We start from the raw sequence: 24949 nt of genomic DNA, 5'->3' as shown, positions 1-24949 counted from the left end.
ATTCTCCATCAGATTCTTTGCATAAACAATTACAAACATGTCAGAAAATTCTCTGATGATAGCTTTTGCAGGAAGAACTAGTTATTCTTATGCATTTCCTGTGTACAAATGTGATAAAACAAAATTAAATTCAATACTGCAGTCTTAATGCAGCTTGTTTTTTCAATTTTTTTTTTTCTAAGAAAGATGCCTCAGGCAAGGCAAGTATATTTCAGTAAGGAAGAGATTAACATTTTCTAAAATTTCTAGTGTTTTTATCTAATACCTTTTCCTAAATTGCTAATGCATCTTCAAGCACTAAAGGTGCAATGGGTTCTATCAATCCACTTTCTGATTATGTGAGTTAAGCTATGCATTTGGGACCAAAAAAAGGAGAAAAAAAAAAAGCCTGAGTGAGTTATGTCTCAAATTGCTTTTAGTGCTTCAAATTCAGGCTATCAAATACAGAGGCACATCATTCAGGATTGTTCCAGCATTAAAATAAATAGTAATATAAGGCCCTTAGAGCTGTAAATGAATTACAATCCTTATGCCAGGGAGATAGGTTTGTGAGTGGGAGTAGAATCTTTTATTAGACTAATCCCTACGGTCAGAAAAAGTACATAGGGAGAGGCTATACACCAGGAAGACTTTCTCCTTTTTCCCATTGTGTTAGTTTTACCAGTAAAGATTTGCAAATTTTAGCTCACCCATGTCCTCTGACCATCACAGTTATAACCATAGTAACACAAGGCTTTTTAAAAGCAACCTGAAAACTAAAAATAAATAGAATGAAAAAACAAGAGGATATCTTCAGCCTGCAGTGTTTTCAAACTTTCTCAACTTTTGGCAGGTACACTGAGGTTACAGTAGGACTACTCAGAATGAGACTTCATAAATTAAGGCTTGTACTGCACTGCTGAGAACAAAAAAAGCCACTTTTTTTCCCAGGTTTTCTTCTTGTTCTAGTAACACCAGAGGACAGGAGGGGAGAAAACTGGGCTCTCTAGAGCAGGCTTTTGTGAGGCTGCTTGCACAATTTTGTCCTGGATGGATGGAGCTTTTAGGAAAGGCTATATTGGCAGACATTTCTATACCCTTCATGCTTCTGTACAGGATTTAGAAAGTATTTATTGTTCATACATGTTATGCATGGTATTTGACAATAACATTTTCCCCTTACAATTTAAGAAGCTGCACTGTGTCCTTCATTTCTGTTCTTTCTTTAATTCTGTTTCTTCTCTTTTTCTAGTCTCTGTCTCCATGTTTTTGCAATTTTGTCTGCTTTCCCATGAGCAAAGTCACTACTGCATTGGATAATATATCTTTAAAAAAAACTTAAAACTGCCAGGGATTTTTGTCTCCAGGACCATCTTCCCATTTCTCCTGAATATATTTTGCTTCCTGTCCCAGAAGCATGGAAAGTAAAACAAAATTCAAATTTTGTGGCATAATTAGGCCACAATTTTATTAATAAAAGCCATCTGGGAACAAGTGTTAATAACTTGTGCAGGATAGGTCACAGTCTCTTCTCTAATTGTTTTCACCTGCTGGAAGGCTCTTTCCTGCTTCCCTGCCACCCTGCTCTGTGCCAGCTCCCTGCCCTGCAGAGCTCTCCTCCCTCAGTCCTTTCCATCACTACTCCCCAGCCTAATCTCTGATTATGCAGAGACTAAAGGCCTAGAAAAAGTAGATTTTTTTTCCCCTTCTACTGATCTGGTAGGACCTGTGCTTTCTGCTGTGCTCTGATCTGATTTGACTTTATCAGGCAAAGTATGAGACTGTCATGAGATAAGTGTCTAAAGTGGCTTTCTGTCGCCTGCTGAAATGGGCTGGCCTGAACTCACCATTTCGTGTGACCCAGCCAGGTTCCTTGAAAAACCAGAAAAATTCACCCTGTCTCAATCAATCCAGTGATGGATGAAAATTACCTGAGGTCTCAAAATGTGGTAATGACTGCAGCAGGCTAAAAACCTGTCTGGCTACAAATCCCAGTGCAATCTGAGCATGAGGGAGACTTTACACTTTTGCTCTTTTCTACTCTCCTTGTAATTCTTCTACCAAATTTGTGTCTGAATTATGTCTAAGCCAAGAAACCAATGTTTTCTTGAAGTCAGGAGAAGGAATTCCCTCTTGGCTGTGGTGAAGAGTGTCCAGGCAAGGAACTATCTTGAGGAGGAATAAGCTCCAGCTGCTGCCATCAGCTATTCCCAGCTGCCTGCACAGGGGCTGTGAGCATCCCTGTCCACATGCCTCTTTCTGCACCCACAGCAGTCTCAAAACCCAGAAAATTCGTTTTACCAAAAACAAAAATATATAGTTTCAGCAGCTGATGTTCATCTTTAAAAAACCCCAGTAAACCCCATGACAACACAGGACTGGTAAACTTAATGATAGAGGAAGTCTGCCTGCTTTTGTTAATGTACCCTCTGTTGAATGGAATTGCAGTGTGCTACCGTCTGTGCAAACTCAAACAGAAACCTTGTAATTGAAGCAGTGAGAACAGGGAAGGAAAACATGAGAAAGAAAGCAGTTTGACCAAAGTCCTGTAGGCAGCCAGTGGCAGAGCAAGAACAAATATCCTCCAATTCCTAATTCCCAGTACTTTTCTCCTGTCATCTGAAAATTATTTATTTCAGACACTCACTATTTGCTGGTTTCAGTGGGTTAAATTGGACCAGAACATTTTGATGAAAAACAATCATTTTTATGTTCCAAGAATCACACTGAACAATCTTGCAGCTGATGTTTCTTAGGTAATACATAGCTGTTATACAGAATGAAAGTTTGCTCTAAGTGCTTGCTGCTGAAATGTAAGAGTGAAAGATGACTTTGGAGAGCCTCAGGAGCAGCTCAGGCAATGTGTGTCCTCTCACAGATAGAACAAGGAAATTACATAGTCAGGGACAAGGCAAAAATCATAACTGTTTTTTATTAGGCTCTGTCCTCTATTTGTTGGGATTATTGCCTTCACTGTCATCAACCATAAATCTGTTTCTTCTCCTTTGCACTGTAATTAATACCTTGTTTGTGTGAAGTCATATTGTGGAGGTTGAAAGAATACCCCCAGACCCTCACAGTACCACCAGCTTAAAGGGAAGAGATAATTTCTTTAAATAACCCTAATAATATATTTTGCTCCGAATAATATAGCACAGCAGAACTACCTAAAATATATGGCTGAAGTCTTTCTGAAGTGAAAACAAGAAATTTAATCCTGGAGCTTTCTTTCATTCTCTGATAGAACATCACATGTAAAAATATCAGGACACTATTTTAAGAACAAGATGATGTTTCATTCAGGCTGTGGGGTTTTCTCTGTGCTATATGTATTCCAATTGTGCAAATGCAATTGTACAATTGTAAAACTACCATAATTATGAACAGATTGTGTTAATTGGTATTAAAGAATAGTCATGCTGGATTGACTAAGTGAAAAACTTTAATTGGCCAGAGACACTTGGGTGATGATACCCAGGGAGTCCTATTAGCACTGAATTGATGTAGGAGCTTATCCTTGCAGTTGATGGCTATCACCATAGTGAAGGAAGTTGCAATGTAAAACTCCCACCTCAGATTTATGATCCTGAGAGATACAAACCACACTCAATTCTGCATGGTCTGAATTACAGATCTCTATTTAACGGGACAACATAGACCTGCTGTTACAATTGTATCTGTGATTACAGCGCTCTGGAGTGTGCATTGCATTGTAATGCAGTTATTTATGCCGTGCCTTTTTGCTTAAGGTAATAATACATCAGTACATACATGAAAGTCCAAGGAAATTATTGTCTCTCATTACTTGAGAGAATTTTCCCTAAGAGATGCAAGACAAACTCAGAGAAATTTAAGTTTTTCCCTGCAATTGTTCAGTGGTAACTTGCACACCAATCTTCAAAGCTTTTCTTTCAGCAAAATGTGTTATTCCTGTACTAGATAGTTTTGTGATGCTTCTATTCAGTATCTCTGGAAACTTTAACCCTGTTCAGATGTGCAGAGCTCTGACCTGTACTGAGCAGCAGAGAGAATTGCATCTCTCTTACAGAGACCAGGCAGTGTAGCCACCTGGAGCACTGTTTCTTTTGTTGGCATTCCTCTAATCCATGTTTCTATGGATCTGGTTTATAAATACAGTCTCATGTATCCTGAAACACTACACATTCCATTAAGAGTCTTTGCCTCTGTCCTTCCCTGAGATCTCCAGCAGCAAAGAGCATTGGTGCTATGGAAGGGTTGTGGAATTACAGAATTCCCAATACATTTCTGGCACCTTTCCAGGGGAGACTTTTTAAAAGCAGACCATGTGTTTTCTGAAAAGAAATAGGTAAGTGGCATCTGAGTCCTTCAGCTACCTTAGAAAAATTGTTAGAAGAGTCCACTTACCCTTTCACTGCACTGAGTTGCTTCCCTTGAGGGTGACCTCTACCATAACGAGCCAGGTGACACTGAAAGCTACAGGTCTCTCAGGACAGACACTCAGTCACCATTTGCTGTTTCCCACAGCACCTCGGCAGCTGAAAGCTGTTGATTTGATGTGACCACTGGAAAGAATTATTTGTTCAGCTTCAGTGGCACTGGCTTGACTTTGTCTGAATATCAATCCAGACATCATGGGAATACTACACCAATCTACACCCTTGACAGTGATGTCAAAGTGTGGAAAGATCATTAGGCTGCACCAAGCTAGGTTGGATGGACATTAACATACCATGAGATAACCTATCAGTGACACCTTAAATGAGAAAGCAACCCAAATACTATACAGGCTTGCCAAATTTCTCTGCGAAGTCATTCTGTCACTACTGAAAAAAATTGTTTGGCAATATTTTGCTAAAATATAATATGGAAGTTTTGGTTTAAAGTTGTTTTATTCACTGCTAATATCTCATTAACTCTGGTCAAAAGCAGAGTTCTTCATTTCCTTAGTATTACTTATATTTGACAGAAAGCAGCTGTAGGATACCTTCTCAAATCCACGCATGCTTATCATCACTGCTAGGACTATTAATTCACTGCAGTATACTTTAATGTACTATAACATTTAGAAATGGCATTTGGGTGTGCAGTAATACTATTTTGCACAATTAACCTCCAGTTCCCTTCCATATAAGCCTGTTCTAAAGAAATATCAGTTATGCTGTGTTATTTTCAAATTACATTGAGTTTTGTGCCTTTTTCATAATAAGTTGCCCTTTCCTCAGAGAGTAGTAACACACATTGAATTGTAATAACACTTTATTTTCCTTGCAACAAAGCAGTATAAATCACAGAGATAAAAGGAGATTAACCCATTCCCCAGCCCTAGATCAGACCACTCCTGATCACAGTTTTTAAAATCAGATTCTAGGTCCACATGTTAGTTTTGCAAACAATAAAATGAGTCAATATGAAGAAGAAAATCTTTCTCCTTGAATAAGAAAATTTTAAAAATTCTAAGTAATCCTGTCTTCAAACCTGTGCCAAAGAGCAAATCATCCAGTTCAGTATCACTGTAAAACAGAATTGATGCTTCATTTTTTTGCCTAAGACCTGTGAACCAGAATGTTCTGTTAGAGTGTAGGGCAGAGGACAAGTACAGATGGCTTGCTTTCTAAATTTCATCTTGAGGTATTTAATTATTTTTCTGGAACTGATAGTTTTCTAGAGACTTAGAGAACTAGAAAAGTATGGAATGGTCATAGAGAGACAAGTTTTTCAAAGTATCATGAGAATAGAGTTGGTTGTCTAGAACAACAAGCTCCAGCTCCATTATATGGAGGCACATAATTGTAAGACATTTTCAGAGGAGGAATATATAAATTTGTTTTTATTCAGGATATAGTGGTTGAAAATTTTAAACTCATTCATTAACCCTACTAGTGAGGAGTAACTATAGAGTCACACACAAATCTAGCAGATCTCACAGATTCAACGTTCTGGTGGAGTGAACAAGAAAAAGTAGTTTTTGGGATCTATTTGATGCCTTATGGTTTTGCAGTTCTGCTCTGTCAAAATGCACAGATCTCTTGGTACAGGTAGGAACCTCATTTTTTGAAGAAAGGTGCTAGAATTTTATTTAAAGACTCAGCATCTCATCATGAAGGAGAATGTTTCCATCAGACCCTACAACAAACATTCTGCTCTTTTTTTGCTAGCATATTTTAAAATTACAGTAACATGGCTGTCTGTGTTATTATCTCAAATATAAAAATGCATCCAAGATCTGAATTTAGCCCAGTGTATTTTCCCAGTATTTTATATTGCTAAAAAGAATGGATTTGGCTCACTCAAATTATGCTTTCTGTTGTTTCATGCATATGAAGACTATCAGAGCTGTATTTGTGCATCTCATTTCAGAATTTGGCCCAAGGGTTTAGAGCTCCTAATATTTACCAAACAGATTGTATTCAATTTGCTGACACAAATATATAGCTTTAATACTGCAAGGCTTTAAAAATTTATATTCATACCTAGATGCAGGATAAAAGTGGAAGTGAAATTAGTAAAATCTTCTGTTTATGTTGCTTATTTTGTGGTAGAGTGATAGAATTTGGCAAGCTAGTCTCATCTGGTTACCTCATTGCCTTGACTTTCATCCGAAGTTATCAAGGTTTTCACAAGAGCATGCTCTTAATCCCCCATAGCTTCTTTCTAGATTTTCTGATCTTGGGCTATTATGTTCAATCACATGTGAACACATTTCTCTGGCATTTGAGCTGCACAAATTCTTTTGTGTGTGGTTTCAAACAAGCTTTAATACACCGCCAAGTTGTTCAGTTTATTCAGTCCTTTCAAATGGGGAAAAATAAGTTCACAAAGCAGCGTAGAACTGTTCCAAAGGCATTGTTTCTAGCAAAAGAAAGAGGTTCAAAAACATTATCAACAAAGTTTTCCCCTCAGGTATACCTAGGAGAACATCTGGATTTGCCTCAAGTAACCAGGAGAAGAATCTGGGCTAATGAATTCAATCAAGATTTAGAAAACTGCCGACAGTTTTGATTTTGCAGAGCACAGACGTGAGCTGTTGCACAAAGGCAATGTAAAAAGAAATGCATAGAATGGCCAGTGTGAGAGTCCAGCAGGACAGGATGTATGCTAGGTGGCTGTCAAGCTTCTTTTGCCTGGCAGAAAAACTACGAATACCTCAAACACCTATTGTTATACTGGCCAGCAGACTGGAGTTCGCATGACATGGCAAATGCCCATTGCTTGCCCATTTGTATGTTTCCAGCCCTCAGTACTCCTGAATAAAAACCACAGGGGATGGAAAAACTTTCCATGTGGGACATTGCCCAGCAGCTCACTCTGGTGCTTCAGACATTCTACAGCCATGAAGACATGGCAATTTGGGGTTCCCACATGGGTCTGGGAGAAGTAGGCTGTTCCTGAGGTTCAGACACAGAAAAGGTGCTTGAGAGACTGTGTGAGGGCTGCACCGTGGATGTGCTGGATGGCCTTGGGCAGAATATGGATGGTTCTTTGTGCAGTTATCTTCTCCATCACAAGGCAGACATTGCCTGCTGCTGAACCCCATAAGCAGAGTTTCACACTGATGTGGATGAGCAGATGCAGTGCAAGATGGCAGCAAGGGGAAACCCCCACTGCTTTGAGATTTCGGTATCTGTTCTCTAAAATGGCATCATAAATTCACACAGACATAAGAAACAAAGTCCCAACAGCTGGATATTGTGGATTCCAGAGTAATATCAGCCATTCAAAATACATGCTTTTGCATTTTTCTTCTGGACTCATCCATAGGAAAAAAAAAGAAAAAGTCTGGCTGGCATCTATTCATTCTCTACTGCTCTCTTTGTATGAAATCTTTTTTACAAGGTTCATTAGAGCTACTTCTTTCCCTTCCCCCTACTATCCCTTTTATCACCCACTTTACCCACCTATTTTGCTTTTCACATTCCTCTTCCATTTTCATGCATCTTCTCTTCCCATGGCTTTGGCTATCACTTCTGAAGAGCTTGGAGTGTGTCCCTGGGGCTGACTTCTGAGCAGTGAGCTCCAGTGCTTCAGGAAGGTGACCTGTCAGTAGTTCTAGGCATGACAGAAAAATCAGCAAATAACATGAACATGATGAGATTTTTGCTTTGCACCCTTATGCACACACTTTGGGACTTGAATCCTCAGTGGTAATGCAGCACAGAGGTTGTTCATGTGCAGAAGCAAAGAAAGAAATTATCTTCAGATACATTAACCCACACAGAAGAAATAAACACAACTTTTGCACTGTTTGCTGAAAAGAAAATTGACTGAGAAGAAAATCAACACCAAAGAGATGAGTTAGGCATAGAGAATAATATATAGTCTCTGTTGCAACCATGGAGCTGAGTTCAGTTGGAAAGAGAGAAGGAGGGAAAAAATAGAACTTGTTCTGGTAGAGAAGAGTCTCTCATGCTGCCAATCAATTCAGTGGCCAAATTTGCTATTGTGATCTGATGGTTTAGCTCTGCCAACTCTTGTAATTATCTCTATTCCCATTCTCTATTAGTGGACTTTTCAAAGGATATGAGTTTCCACAGTGTCAGACTATGCCATGCAGTGAATACCACACCACCAGTGCGTTGCAAACATAATACAGCATAAATGATTTACAAATATAGCCTCTTGCAACAGTGGGTGGAACACAGCAGTTTTGCATTCCTAGGCCTTGGGATTCTGGTTTCCTAATGGGTGGCCTTTTGTCCCTTCATATTCTTTTCCTTACTGATCATGGTGTGGCAGCCCCATGCCGTCTCATTAGCTGTGGGAAAATCAAAGCATGTGAAAAGATGAGGAGGCATTCAGATACCTAGAGCTGACAGGTATCACAAAAGTGCTGGAAGAGCCAGAGGACTCTGGCCAGCCATTCAGTCTGCTGACTATTCCCCCAGACATCATTTCACAAGATGCTGCTGCAGAGAAGGGCATCACAGCAGTCCACAAACACAACACAGTGCTTGGTACAGGTCTCACAAGTGCTGCCACACAGGAGCAATGTTTTCAGATGTAAACAAAACTCACAGAAGCTGCATGACAGAGCTGTTGAAAGAGCTGCTGTGGCTGAGGGTGAGCAGGTGGTATAATGATTGAAGGCAAAATGAAATGTCTGCTTTGACTGAAGGAACATGTGCTGTTTCCCAGAAACTAAAATGTGGCTCAGAGACCCTTTAAGTACACACAGACATAACAAGAACAGTATCTAAGAAATGCAACATCACATACAATATGTAAGTAATTAATCATAATATTGAGAAAATAAGATACATCACACTAAAAATTCAAAGTGCTTCTTTTTTTAAAAATAAGAAACACAAGACTGAACAACCAGATGATTCCCAAGAGAATCTGATGATTAACTGGCTAAATCAGGACATCTGCAGGATGTAAGAATAATAGAAGGAAGCGGGAGTTTTGGCTACCACTTTTATAATTAGCAATTGTAATGATCTTAGCAGTGTCCTCCTGAAAGAACTTGAATATTCATGTAGAGGCACAGCATTCTGTTTCAGCGCTTTTGGTAACTGTAGCCACTTGCACAGTGTCAAGCACACACTCAAATCAGGAAGTCAAAATGAGTGCTCCAAATACTTTCTGTCAAAAATTGTGAGGAAAGCTGTTATTTGCATGCAGTAAGATGGGGAAGAGAAACATAGCGTCCAAGAGCTCCCTTGGCATTTTCAGTTTCCTAAATAATTGTCCTGCTTCTGCTTTTTTTTTTTTTATTTCTCCTCTGCAGATTAAATTCAGACTTGACCCAAGGAAATGCAAAATACATCTGAATCTGTAAAGTTAGATTTCATAACGTCAGGCCAGACATTAGTCAAAGGGACCCAAAGTAGCAGTTTCTATCTATAGAAAGCCAGGCATCCATTCACTCTTCCTGACTGGGTGCTAAAATTTCATAATGACCTAGGATGAGCCTGTAGGTCATACAGGGTTGTTTGTGGTCATAATTAGTAGTTAGGTGGATACTCTGACTGCTTCTCAGTTTTTCACCTTCACAGATACATCAGATATATGCCTGACCAAGTTGCTCTGCGTTTGCACCACAAAGAACTAAAGACCGATGAGATTCATCATCTTTGATGGATAAGAGATGGAACAGTCACTCCTCTGAAAGGTTCTAGAAAGAGGGACTCCCGTCTGCCTGCTGATTGATCTGTAGCCCTCAAAATGTTGAATATGTCCATTGCATATGTGAGGTGATGTGAGGAAAAATCACTTCCTTTGCTCCCTTTAGCCACTGGAAGATGACAACTCAAACAGGTTCTTGTCCATGTGAGTGTGTGCACATGTGTGCTTTGGCTGTGGGCACCAGGAAAAGCATGCAGTCCCCAGTTAATGACCAACACACACTAACAGGTTCATTATGCTTGTGAATTGCTCTTGGGCAAGCGAATGTTTTGCCTCTCTCCAGGACAAGAAGGAATTAATTAGTGGTGAGCCAGAAGGCAATGATCCAGGTGCACCCCATGTCCAGAGGAGTGGCTAGCAGCTGCAGTGTGGTATCTGGGGCAGAACCAGCTTGGAAGGTTCATGCCTAGGGAAAATTGCAGGCTGGTCAGGCTTCCTATTAGTCAGATCAAACTGATTTAATTTCCTGTGCTCAGGCAATGCAGTGGCTACCCACAGAAAGACTAATTTTCATCAAAATGCTACATTGAAAATCAATATATACTTTTTCTTTTCCCCTGCATCATACAAAAGTGTGTGGGCATACAGCTCCTCCTGGGACTCCATTTTCCAGTTTATCTACAGTTTTTGTTTGTTCTTTGCACATGAACTTGCTTCAGATAGAGCACATGCTTCAGATAGCACCATGTCCTATGAAGTGCACTCTGAGGAGGCAGGTCAGATTTCAAGCACAGAGAATATTTTGATGGATGCAGGTTTCTTGCCCAAGCATCCATCTGCCAGAATGGAAGCAGCGCTGCTGGTGGCTTGCCTTCACAAGCAATCTGAGTTGTGACGCAGTTGGCTCCAGCAATGCTCCCTACTTTGCATAGCTGCTGCATTAATTTAGCTGCTCCTCTCCAGCTTTCAGTCTAGGGTTCATTTCCATCACTGTCAAGATGCTCCTCAAGTTCCATCAGCGAGAAGTTCAAGTTCCTAGAGGTCCCACTCTTACCCTGGGCTGGCCTCCAAATCTTCCAGGTGCTGAAATGTTTTTAATGATCGTGCAGAACATGTCTTTTCTCAGTTCCTCTCTCCAGACCAAGGGAGTGCTGCAGCAGCACAACAAACACCACTGCTGATCTTCCTCTGTCATTTGTGCAGCCATCATATTTTACTGTGTTCATTTAGCAGAGCATTTAAAATTAACCTAATTAACAAAATACACCCAAACTAAAGAAAAATTACACTCAGCAAGTTAAAAAAATTAAAGCTTTATTGAAGACGTTAATCTTGCTGCGGACCAATTTTCACAGCAGGAGCACAAGTGCCCTTTTGGGCATGGGTGTGTGTACTTATAGGTATGAAGTTGAGCTAAGGTGCCTTGCCCGTCTGGAAGGAAGAGTCTTTGCTTTAGTCGCTTAATCTTTGGCATCAACTTTGTTGAATTTTGGGCAAAACTTTTATAGATAATGACTCAGGTGGGCTGCAACTTCAGATCCAGCCTCAAAAATTTACTTTTTCAAATCCAGAAACATGTGTGGAGAGGAAATGTATGTAAAATAGGGACATTTCAGAGATAGAAACTGCATGGAAATCCCTTTTCCCGGCATATTAAACCCAGAAGTTTATATTTGCTCATATTTGCAAATCCATTTTTTTGTTTTGTTTTGTTTAGCTTTGTTCAAGACTTACTTTTAATTACACAGTAAATAGAATTTAATGTTTAAGTCTAAATTGTACGTTTTGGACTGCATTCATCTACACAGATTTGCAAACAGCAGCAGTTGGACTCCTGAATAACTGAGGTGCTGATACTGGAAGAACTAGCTCAGGGACCACATTGCCTGTTCCTGTATACATGACAGTCAATGAAGTAAACAAATAAGAAAGGGATTTGGGGTTTTTTTGTGTGGTTTATTATTATTGTTGTTGTTGTTGTTGTTGTTGTTGTTGTTTTAAACTGCAATAATATTTGTGCAGAGGAGGAAATAATCCAGAATTTTCACGGTGAAAAAAACTTATGAAACCTACTTGCCCTTAGATGGACCAATCATGGCCTTTAAAGGCCATCTGAAAAGCAGCCCCAATATTCAGGGAGGCCCCTTGTCCCCAGACAGCTGCTGACTTGGAGGTCAGTGGGAAGGAAAAGGAGGAGCATCCTGTCTGCACATATTTCCCAGAGGAGAAGCTTTGCTGGCAAAGCCAGGAAAGATGCTTTTCAGTGATAACTCCAGTGCTTATTGTTTTGTGCAATATGGCCAGTCTTTCAGAAAGCAATACCTAGGTAGAAAGGTATTGTCTTATAGAAATGGATAATGGATGGATCTGAACTGACAAAAGGCTTTGCCTTTGTGTAGGAAGATTAAATAATTCCCAGAATATGCTGTTCAATAGCATCTCTATGCATCGAATACTTCCAAGGGGATTGTGTTGTAAAGCTGCAGCAAAGTGCCACCAGTCTCTTGGATTATCTCATTTGGGAATACTGAGGGTGTTCACAATTCTACACATGTAAAGATGCAGCAAGCATCTGATGTTTGAAAGGTCTCTCTGCAAATAATAGGGTGCTATGAGTTTTTAGTACAGGATTTTGTTGCTGGATTGTTTTGCATTGCTATTTGTCTGCTCTCCTTTTAGCTCAAATATTACAAGATATAAAAAGCAAGATAAGTGAAAGCAAAGACCAATTTTTGTAAGTGTTATGACACTGATTCATGAACAAGCCTGATATCATACAGCTCATGGGGAGACATAAAGGCTAGAGGGACATGAGCCCTGAATCTGAATTTCAACATAGGATTACTATTACATGTAATGTATGGTTAATGTAAAAAAGTAAAAAAAAAGCCAAGGAATACAATAGGATTCCTATACTTATGCACCAAAAAGGATATGGGGTAACCCAAAGACTAACAAGATTCCTTAATCTATTTACAGCTCATGGTGTAAAAAACATGAGCAGTCTGATCAAACAGTCCATTATTTTAACAAGTGCTCTCATATCTCAAGGCTTACAAAGTGAGCCCACCTCACACTGCAGGATGGCTTGTTATCTGGGCCACCCATAATGCTGGGACCTCAACCTCTACCTACAAGCTGCCTTCAGGATTAGGGTGAGGACTCAAGGAAGCACAGAGGCTCCAGGAACACTGCCACTGCAGAAGTCATAACCAGGGGAGCACAGCATTGCACCAACAATGTTTTCTCCATACCTTTCTCATCTGGGCCACATGTGGTGCTGGGGACTTTGATGTCAGCCCTGGGCTGCCACTAGGATTAGGGTGAGGTGTTCCATAATCTTTAGAATTATTATTGCTATTGTACAGCAGGGGATTTTTGCTTGGTTGTCTTTTTTTTTAAAAAAAAAACCCAACATGATCTGAATAAGTCTTTAAACTCCTTGCTGCTTGATGGATATTTTTCCCCTCACCCTGAGCATTTCCATGTACATATATCACCCCCTAGGAGTCATCTTTCTTATTGCCATGCCTGCTAGCATTTTCACCTCTTCCAGATGCAGCTTTCTTGATCTCATCACTAGTATTTCCATCCTTTCCACCTGCCCTCTCAGCACAGCCAAGCAGGGGAAGCAATTGACTTGCCTGATTGCACAGAGCAGCCTGGCAGGGCTGCTCCCTTAGCTTTCTTTTCTCCAGGAGGACTTTTCTAGATGGTGTCTGCCTTGAGGTGACCAAATATGATCTGGCTGCAGTCCAACCCTCCCGTTGCAGCTGACAGATGGAGGGACACTCCGCCCCTTCCAATTTTTGCATCTTCTCATGAGCCTACTTCATTAAAGAGTGTCTGTAAGTGTATATTAATGATCCAAACTACATGAGAAAGCTGATGAACAACTTGCAAGGCTTTGTCTCTCTTGACTGAAGAAACCAGCCAGACAGACCCCAGGAGTGCCACATTGTGTTGGATTTTTCCTGTGCCCCCCTTATACTGGACTTTCCCCATCTCTCCCTTGAGAGGAATAAAGCAGTTCCAGCTCATCTGAGGATTGTCTTTTTTCCCCACTCACTGGCAGCATTTTTTAAAATCTTCTATAGAAAAGGACTGTTTTTTTTCTTGCTGGTGACCACTCTAATGCATACGGCTGCTTTCTTGTAATGTCTTGATAAAGGGCATTTTAGCCCTGGGAATGCTCGTTTACTGGAGCAGAAATACCAATAAGGCATCACCTTAGCTAATGGTCATAGCAATGTAGGTCAGTGGGTGAAGAAAGAATGCTCGTGGATAATTTAACTCCCTACATGGGCACACTTTGGCCAGGAATGAAAGAGTATTTTAAATAAGGGTAGTCCATTGACTCTGAGGTAGTCTTCTGCACAGATAGGCAGAAGATTGACATGCCAGGGTCAAAGCACAGTCTTTTGCTCCTCAAACTGGCATAATTTAAGAGCAAGGGAATGCAAAGGGAAAGCACCATGCTGGATTGCCTGACAGTAACTTATCTAAGAGCTCAGCTGGGAGAATATTTCAGGGTGAATACTTTTTAAATAAATTTGCCTCTTTTCCATTTGGAAATTGTGTATAAACATGTTTTTTTAAGACTGTTTGTCATTCAGAATGATTTACATTGAGTGAAAATCAAGTTCAGGCCCATTCACAAGAAGCTTATTGCAGACTTTCAAAGAAGAATTTCAGTCTGATCCAATTTAACAGAGAGATCACAAGGCGTGCCTTCTTGCCTCAATTGGATAATTCTTTGATTTAGTTTTTTGATGTGAATATCAATTATTCATTTGAGTTTTAACATTCTAGTAGTATTTGATACTATTATAATGGTATATGCTGTTTCGGCAAATATTTCTGTACAGATACTACTTGTGAGAAAATTTACGGTGTGAAAATTAAAACCAAGAAAATGCAGCACTCCTTTCAAAATATAGATGAATATTCATAAAAGCATTACAGTATTTGCCTCCCTCTGATGTTTAGTGTTGCTCATTCATCCAGAGTCGGAAGGATATAAGCTGAGACATGATACTTCAAGAGAGCAGTGAAATGAGGAACTGGGGAGATTAAGTTATAAGATGATTGTAAAACTCCTGGACATTTTGGGGCTGAAAAGCTTTTTTCAAAGATGAGAGAATATACCACTGGGTGTAATGTACAAAACTAGCTCAGAAAATAGGACGTTCAGATGCAAATTACTTCAAGAGCCCTAGTCCAATTGTACCTTGCAAACAGGACTATACTGAGATAACAGAAATTTCAGTAAGCTTAATTTTTTATCAACTGTGACGCCTACTTCTAATGTGATAACATGCAGAAGTCTACATTGGAGCCTCATACAATAATATGTGGGTGAAATACCTTTTAGGAAAAAAAATTCACTAAGGAAATTATATGTCCAAATCTCTCAGGAGGCCGCTTTCATGAGAGGTGACTTAGTTGACCAACCAGCTCTAATGGCAAAGCCACTCACAAAAGTATTGACTAAAATGTTTTGAAGTATTCGGTGTTTTTCTGGTGTGTGATTTTTATTTTGTTCTTTTTTGTTTTATTCTACCTAGGATGAAGTGTTTGGGGCAGTCACTCAAATGCAAAGGAGCTATGTGGATCACACAGAGGTTTACATCAAGAGGTTTGACAAAGTCAAATGCAATAAGTCTTTACCAGAATTGCACTCTGGAATTGTCAGCGTTTTGAGCCCAAAGTGGTGAAAGTGAAATAATTGTGTTATTAAACATTTGGCTAAGCCACTTAGAAACCAGCAACTGGAGGAATGTCTAATCACAGTTACCTGTTTCAATACAGTTGCAAGAAAACAAGTGAGTGGGTCTGATTTCTCTCACATATGGGGGAGTTGCTACTATAGCAGTTTCACCTCCATCCCAAAGATGGAGCACAGGCACCCAGGAGGAGCAAAACTGCCTCACCTCTTCTTATTCTGCTGGAAATATTATATATCTGCAGGAGAAACTGCTGCAAGAAAAGATACGCTGAGAAAAGGAAGGAAGCAAAAACAGGCTGACAAAGAATACATATGATAGGTATAGAAGGACAGGCAGAACAGCTTCAGAGAAAAAGCCTGGAGAGTTTTTGGGTTGGGTGTTAGTTCAAAGAGATTCTTTGCTCATTGTTCAGTGCTTTATGTTGTTGTTGTTGTTTCATTCCTGCCGTAGTCAGGTCAAATAGATTAGAATGCATAACAACTATCTAGATTCAGCACGAATTTCCCTTTCTACCACACAGCACTTCAGTTGAGTGCTTGTATGAGCACACAAGTTAACCTCCCTGGAAACTGAAGGAAATGCAGCTACTGTCCTCCACAGAAGAGAGTCACAAGAAGCCATTAATTTCCTTTATGTAACCAGTAAAGTGATATGAAAATTACCAGCTGGTGTGTTTGAACCTCATTCTGCCCTGAATTTAGGATGAAGCTGCCCCAGGTCCCTGCTTCACTAGTGTTTCATCGGCTGGCATTTGAAAGCTGCTTTTTCATGACACTGAGTTAAATTTGCAATAAACCAGTCATTCTTTAGGAGATAAAACACATTAAAAATAAAAAAAAAGGATCTTCTGAGATCCAAAGATGTCAGCATTATTTTGATCCTATGAATTTGTACTTGTATCTCTTCTATGTCCTTTTCCTAAGGTTTCTATTTCTCACCCCTCTATTTAATTCTGAGGTACGCAGGAAAAGCTACCCCTTCACCTTCTCTCTTCACACAATAAACACTGAATGAAGTTCATACTGCAAGCATTGGCAGTAGAATCTCTCACTCCCCAGCAAAAAAGATTAAAAGTGTCTCTTGGCACATCTCATCAGGGGACTTCTTTTATCCCTTGAATCAACAGAAGCTTTGGATCAACAAAAAGAACGGAAGCAGGTGTGTTTTTACCTCATGCCAATCTGTCCTACTCTCCATCTTCAGTAAATGGTTCTTTAGCTCTCCAAAGGATACTAAGCACTTGGGTAACCATTTATTTCTGCTTTATCTTGACAGTACAAACCATAACAACAATAACCCTGGATGCAGAAGGACTCAAAATCATCTATGCTTTTATTATTATTTCATATACATGATATATGGGATTAAAAATCCACACAAACTGTCATGTTATCAGATATGAAGCAGTACTCTTCTTCAAGGTTATGTTTATCATTTCTCAATTACAACTTTTAATCAGAAATTTCTGGCTGTCCAGAAAAAGTATCTTTTGGTGGATATTTTCTTATCTTTATGAAAGTTGGAACCACAGTTTCACACACACTGTAAGACTTTGAAAGAGTGGTTTAACCTTCTGTTCATTCCCAGAGTCTCTCATTTACACATTATGCTTTCAAGCCTATGTTGGAAAGACTATTTAAGAGTTTTGCACTGAACTACATAGGGGAACTAAGGCAGCACATGACAGGAAACTGCTTTTTTTCACTGGCAGTTCTAACCATTCAAATTGTATATGGGATTATGGATACAGTGAGTTTTCTTGAGCTAGCATGAAGATGAACTTGCAGTTTGCTCTTGCTATGCTCTAGTCTTATCTGACATGAATAAGCACAACTCCAAAGTCATACTGTTTCCACATTAATGTTACTGTGCTGAAAGACAGGATATAGGACCTGTCCTGCAGCAGAGTGCGAGCAGTTCTTCTGGGTTTTATTTTTTGGCTTTCTTTGGGTTCTGATTTTTTTTAAAATTTTGTGAAGCAAAGCAGCAATTTCCTGCCCTACTCTCCCAAAAGAAATGCTTTTGAATCAGCAAAGAGCCAGCTGTTCTCCCAGATTTGTATTATCCTTTTTTGTGTTTCTCCTTCAGTTATATATTCTTGTTCCCTAACCTACCATAACCTATTTCCATACTTCTGCAATTGTTTAAGAAAAAGCGATCTCCCCCCGCCACTCCTTCCCACTGCCTGCCTCCCCAACCTGTTTCTGGAATCTCAAATCCTCAAGCATTAAAAGACTAGAGGCTTTTTTCTTCAGCTAAATTAACACCAATCTGCTCTTGTTAGCTTGACGTTCTCCCGAGAGCAGCCATACAACCTCTTCATTTCATTTCCCCTTCTCATGCTGCTTAAGAAGTAGCACATCCTCACACCAGAGACAATTGTGTGAATCAATTTGCAGTGACCAGCTTAAATGTCTCCTGAGCCACTCAAGCTTTTTTCATTTAGATTTGTAGAGTGTAGGAATAGCTACCTTGTGATGGCTGTAAAAGAGACCTGACAAGGGACAGAGGTGGAGTGCTTGTGTTGGCACACCATGCTTGCTCCTCAAGTCGGCTTCCATCGCCTCAGTGGGAGCATCATCAGGCCTGCTAAGCCTGCCTAAAATATTAATCTTTTTTATGACCCCTCCAGTTTTCTTCATGCACATTGGACATTTGGGCATTTGTGTAGAAAAGTAGTCTGATTTCTTCCCTCAGGACCAGTTTCATGCCAGTAATTCTTTCCAAACTTGACACAAGCAAGGATGAAATCCTGGTCCAGCTAAAGTCATTAGCAACACTCCCATGGGAGTGAAAGTCCAGATCATACTGTCAGCGTTTTGCACAAGAACCAACCTTCTCATGCCTGCTTTTCTGTAGGGATGTCTGTCAAAAGAGATACTCCTTCCTCATGGAGGAGAAAGAGCTGGAAGGCAAGTAAAACAAGGCCTGTATGGAGAGGATCTTAAATGTGACATTAGCACTTTTAAAGATGGTCTTTCTTTCCCTTTGAAAAGTGTGTTATAAACATAGCTGACAGGTGCAAAGCTCCCCCAGGCATCCTCATCACCCACAGAATGACATAAGAAGTTGTAAGAAGTAATTAGTGCATTTCTCTTTCTGCCTTTTCTCCAGTGAGTATTTCCTGGAGAGGAAATAACCATAAACAAACTGAGAACCTCTCTCTGTTCTGAAAGTCACACCTACATGGGAGTAGCTATCTAACCTTCTGGGTGATTATTCTTTTTTTTTTTTTTTTTTTTTTTATAAAAGGGTTCCGCATTTTTTTTAACCAGAGAAGAATCTTAATTTAATCACATAACCATAAACAAGTTCCTTGCTGGCCTCACTTGTCAAGCTGCTGTACTAGCAGCTATCCAATTACACACCTAATGTCTGTGAATTGTTTGGTCTGTTAGAGATGATTTGCTGTAGGTTGCAGACTCCAAGTTACTGCATCTGGTTGGAGAAAGACTTCGTTGCCATAGTTTTGATGACTTTTCCAACATTGAATTGTATCATTTCACTGCAACTCAAAGATGAAAGTAAAATACAAAATAACATTTTCTAAGATTTTAGTGTCTTCTTGGCTCTAAAATATCCCAAGGGCAGGGAAAGGGGAACCTCAATATAATCACAAAAGCATTTTTGGGATAGAAACTATGAAGGTTGAAAAAATAATAAAAAAGGTCAGTGCTGACTATAACATTGATCTCCTTTAGGTGCAGTTTAGGGTGAGCTGGACACACTGTTCTATGACTGGAGAATCCTCTACATTCCCAGAGAAGGTAATAGAGAGCATAAGATTTTCATGCCCAATCCTCACTCTCTGGTAGGAATAAACAACAGTAGCTATTTACTTGTTCTTTGTCTGGGCTATGCAATCACACACAAAAAGCTCACATGCTTTACACTACAGTAATTTAAATTTTTGGGGCTGCTGGTTTTGCTTGAAGCTACATATTCCAACTAACTGTAATCAGAAATATATCCACTATCAAAGGTAGAATATTCCCCTCTCTGTCCAGCAGATTGGTTTACTGCAAGAAAACTATCTGCACAAGCAAATATCGCAGACATGTCAGACTTCTAACGGAGCTATGAATTTTGGTAACAGTCAGAGGTAGAACATTAATAACCAGAACCATAAAACAAATCTAAAAACTGCAGAATAATAATAAAAAAAAGATATTTATAGAGGCAGCACAGAAAATGCAATAGTAAAAGAGCCTCCCTCTGGATCATCAATTCATGAGTTCTGTGATCCTAAATAACGGGCATGCTTCCAAACAATAAAATAAAACACATCAACTATTCAAAATCACTAACTCTCCTCTTGCATTCCTTAAAGGTGAATTGCAGCAAATGTATAAATTTTAGTGTGCAGTAACTTGTGTGCATTTTACTACCATAGGAAGTGAACTTCACAGTATTTATTGGAAATCATTATCCTCCTCTGCTTTTTAAAATTAAATTTAAAATTTGTCACAGCAGCAGCAAAGCTGACACAGCCTAATACTGGTGATGGAGTGATACTTTCTGAAAGGACTCCATGGAAAGATCTGCCACGATTTGCCATTAACAGCATCAGTAATGATATTTTCCTGTCAAAAATCTTCAAAAATAAGATAATTAAATGTTTGTGTCTAAGAAGGACTTATGGACAAAATCATAACAAGTCACAGAATATCTTTAACTGATCTAAGCTGCAACATCATTAAACCTCCATGGAAGCAAAACACTCTGCCCTATTTTCAGTCTTATTGGTTAATTAATTCTTTAATTCTTTATAATAATTTCATGTGGGACTCTGAGAGCAGATGTAACCACTTGCTCAATTATGGAGTGCTTCACACCTGCTGTACCCAGACAGAAGAGGCAAGCAGGTGAAAATCAAGCTTCTGCCTATTCTAATCAAGGCATTTTTTGGCAGAAGGAGCATTTTTTTTCTGTTATTCCAAAACACTCCTGCTTGTAAAAATCCCCTACCACCTTGACTACCACTCATGATTCTTAACATGGGGAAACCAGGCCTTTGCTATTAGAATGTTATCAAACACCTAAGGGTCATAACTATAATATGTTATATATACAGCTCAAGGTATACTTGATAAAAGAAAAGTAATAATCAAGGAGGGATGTAGTCAAATGCACATGAAATACAAATCTGAGGTTTTGGGTATGCACACATGCATTTACCTCTTTCATTGTAGGTGGACAGGCAAATATGAAGTGTTTTTATCTGATGTTCATTAACCAACTCATTTGCAGCAGGTGTTGGGGTAGAAATGCTTACTGTTTAGTTGAATATTGTTTTCATTTCAGCCTGAGGAGTGGTGAGGTTTTTCTATTCTGACCTCTTTCACACGATCCCATGCTGATTTACATAAATGGAATTTCACCATGAGTTTCATGAACTCCCTAATATCTTTCCAGGTGCCTTCTGACAAGACATAATTTGTGATTGCTTCTTTCAGTGTTATCAGATGTCTCCTGCAATCCACATCTGTTTATGGAATAAGTCACCTGGTAATTGGTTATTATTTCACACAGGCTTACTGAGATGGACTGGATTTAGACACTATTGTATTGGCAGTGCCTTCAGATCAGGCCTTAGGATTGTGGACCTCTGACCTAACTGCAAATAATGTTAAGGAAAAGCCAAAAAAATAATGCTACTAAATGCAGGGAAACTTCAAAAACAACAACATATGGCACATATGTAACTACTAAGTACCTACCAAGAAATCCTTGGTCTAGCACCATAAATCCTTAATCCAGAGACACCCCCAAAAGAGAGCCCCTAAATAACCTTGTAATAAGAATTCCACACTAAAGAATGGGCTCTAACATTCCCTAATCCATTTGGAGCCTTCTTCAGTACTTGCTTCTGCCTAGCAGGAGCAGTTAGACAGAATACTAAAATGCATATGCAACTGTTTAGTCACTTGAAATCTTTAAACACTAATGGCATCACAATCAAATTGTGGCATTCAGCCTCAGATCCAGACAGACAAGGCTGAATGTGAGCAAATGTAGACAGCTAAATTGAATGTTCATATCAAATGTGTAAGGATCCCTAGCTATGATTTTCCACAAGAATGTGTAAAAGGCAAGCTCTGTCAGCTGAGTTGTTGTAGCTCATGTTTTAAGGAGGTAGACATGGGTTAGGCAGATAACAAAAGAAATGAAAGATTATTCATCATTTGATGTTTTATAAACTATTCTATAACAATCTGTAAAAATGTCAAACAGAAAACCCTTCATTTGGCATTTCCTTGCTGTGTTCTTGTGAGGAATCCAACTCAGCAGGGACTTAAGCCTAACACCTTCAGATCTCCCAAGTTTCGGTTCCCTCTACTACCACAAAAAAAAAAAAAAAAAAAAAAAAAAAAAAAAAAAAAAGGAGCACAGCCAGCTAATGGTGGTAGAAAGCATTGTCATTTTTTCAAACATCAGGCCTTGAAGAAGAGCAGATCATAACAACTGCTCCCAGTTCCTAACTAGAACAGCAAAAGAGTCAAACCTCTTTGTGTATTTTCTACAGTTTATTTCTTCAGGGTTCCAGCAGCTGTTTCCTTCCAGCTGTTTCCTTCCTGTGGTTTATTTTAAATTAACACCACAATTTTGTGAGGAAGTGCTCAGGTGTGAAATAAAATGGTAGCACAGTCCTTGTTTTTGATGCTGAAAACAGTGAAAAAATGAAATAAGACTGGCAGATTCCTTAACAAGTATCAAATACATTTCTGTTGGTGATGATAGAGCCTACATGTTGCTGTCCCAAAAAATTTCACTAAAAACTAAAGGTGCCTAAGGCTCTCCATAGAGGTGTGTTTGATATGGATTTTCTTTATTGTGGGAAGGTTACAGAAGTAGTACACAAAGGTATTTTGCAGATAAGGTCAAAATAGCATAGTGATTTCACTGCTGGAATGTTTCTTTCTGTGTATGCTCCTTAATTGTACCTCAGCTTTCCTTTAAGAGAAATAACTTGTTTATTTCAGAGAAAAAAAAAAAACAAAAAACAAAAAAAAAAACAAAAAACAACTTTATTCAAGCAACTGAAAAGATAAAAACATGAATTTATTACAACTATGCTTTCATTTCTATAAATTATAGAGTCTGAAAGCAGCTGTCTGTTGCTTTTCTTTATGTAAAGGTGCTATCCCATCCTTTATTGATGTAAACAGGCTTCCATAGAGAGGTGTACAAAGAGCACTGAGACATTTTCAGAAGCAGAGGTGGCCACAGGACAAGGGGTTATGTTGAATGGGGTGACATCAGGCTGGTGACTGGTCACTAGTGGGGTTCTGCAGGGCTTCATGCTTGGCCTAGTTCTCAACATCTTCAACTTGGACACAGGACTCTAAGGTAAATAAGTTTGCAGATTATATAAAAGAAGAGTAGTTGTTGACACCTTTGAAGGTAGAGAGGCCCTGCAGAGAGACCTCAACAAAACAGAGGGCTGGGCAATTACCAACTCTATGAAGTTTAACAAAGACAAGTGCTGGATTCTGCAGCTGGCATGGGGAGGTACACACAGACTGGGAATGAGAGGTTGGAGAGCAGTGTCATGGAAAGGGACTCCCTTTCCATATATCCTAGATGATGGCAAGCTGAACGTGAGCCAGCAGTGCCCTGGCAGCCAGGAGGGCCAACCCTGTCCTGGGAGCCATCAGGCACAGCATGGCCAGCCAGGCAGGGGAGGGGATTGTCCTGCTCTGCTCTGCACTGGGGTGGGCTTACCTTGAGTGCTGGGGGCAGTTTTGATTGCCACAGTATAAAAAAAGATATAAAGCTATTACAAAGAGGCCAAAGGAAAGTTATGAACATGGTGAAGGGCCTTGAATAGAAGCTGTATGAGGAGCTGCTGAGGTCACTTTATCTGCGCAGCCTGGAGATGGAGAGACAGAGTCTCGCTGCAGTTACAACTTCCTCATGAGGGACAGAGGAGGGGGAGATGCTGATCTCTTCTCTGTGGTGACAGGACCTAAAGGAATGGAGTTGTGTCAGGGGAGGTTTGTATTGCATATTAGAGAAAGGTTCTGTACTCAGAGGGTGGTTGAGCACTGGAACAGGCTCTCCAGGGAAGCAGTCATAGCACCAAGCTTGACAGAGCTCAAGAAGGGTTTGGAAAAATATTCTTAGCACATGGTGTGACAGCTCATGGTTCTTGGGCTGTCCTGTAAAGGGCCAGGAGTTGGACTTCAGTGATGCCTGTGGTCCCTTCCAACTCAGAATAATCTATGATTCTGTCTTTTTAAGCCTGCCAAATTAGGTGGGAAATTTTGTTTCCACTATGGCTGCCAGTTTTGTCTCATTCCATTCCTGACAGGAAACCCAAAAATTGGCATGACTGATCCCCAGAGTTTGTGAAAATGCAGATATTTTCATTATGAGTCACCTGAATTGATGGCTCAAGCACTCCCATCTGCTCAGCTGCTCAGTATGCCATTAGGCAGCTTACTACCCCAGCAGGCCCACCTGGAGAGCCTGCCCACAGGCATTTCTTCAGACTGCTCCAGACATCTCCTGTCAAATGGGATGGGATACTGATGCAGCAGTTTTCCAGCCCCTGTGGAGACCACTGCTTTTTAGGCGTGGCTGGGCAGGGGTGGACTTGGGCAAAAATTCACATTGAGGGAAATGGAAGGAAAGCAAAAAAATACTTGTTTTCTTGCTATAATAAGAGAACCTTGAAATTTTGCTAGTCCTAGCCTAAAAGTGCTGCTATTGAGTCCACTGCATCTGTTGGCTAATGGAACTAGAGATGCCAAACCATTTCTCTGCTAAGGGTTACTTTGAAAATTTCCCAGAGGATAGCTGTGGTAACATTGTGATAACATTGCATCATATTATCATCTTAGAGCATTGCATCATGTTTATTTTGGGATGTAGAAAGAAATGCGCTTAGAATTTGTTTTTTGGATCTAGGGATCTGCCAAATGCTCAAAAAGGAGAATCAGACCTCTGATACAGTGCTGAAAAACCCACAAACATCAGGTACTAACTAGAACCTGAGCAGCAAAAGAACAGAGTAAAAGTTACCAAATCCTATTTTGTCTTGTCCTTTTTCCTCAAGAAATTTGAAGAATAATTTCCAAAGGTCATATGACATGGAAATCAGAAGGCAGTCCTCTGAGGTTGATGTAGTGGGTTGATGCTGGCTGGGTGCCAGGCATTCACCAAAGCTGCTCATTCACTTCCCTCTGCAG

General features: G+C 39.8%; 1 long non-coding RNA gene across 3 annotated transcripts in view; it reads right to left on the bottom strand.

Moving 5' to 3' along the window:
* Positions 1 to 24949, bottom strand: part of LOC110467856 (uncharacterized) — a 96412-nt gene that overhangs the window by 24780 nt on the left and 46683 nt on the right. For 2 of the 3 annotated variants that reach the window (XR_014953396.1, XR_014953398.1), the window contains one exon: positions 1 to 24949. This exon is cut by the window's left edge and continues 24780 nt beyond it. This is a non-coding gene — a long non-coding RNA (uncharacterized LOC110467856). The other variant, XR_014953397.1, reaches the window with a different exon arrangement.

Source organism: Lonchura striata, chromosome 2 (assembly GCF_050655825.1).
Source record: "Lonchura striata isolate lonStrDom1 chromosome 2, ASM5065582v1, whole genome shotgun sequence".
Taxonomy (NCBI): domain Eukaryota; kingdom Metazoa; phylum Chordata; class Aves; order Passeriformes; family Estrildidae; genus Lonchura; species Lonchura striata.
Note: the sequence above shows the minus strand (reverse complement) of the source record. Positions and strands in the feature narration are given on the sequence as shown.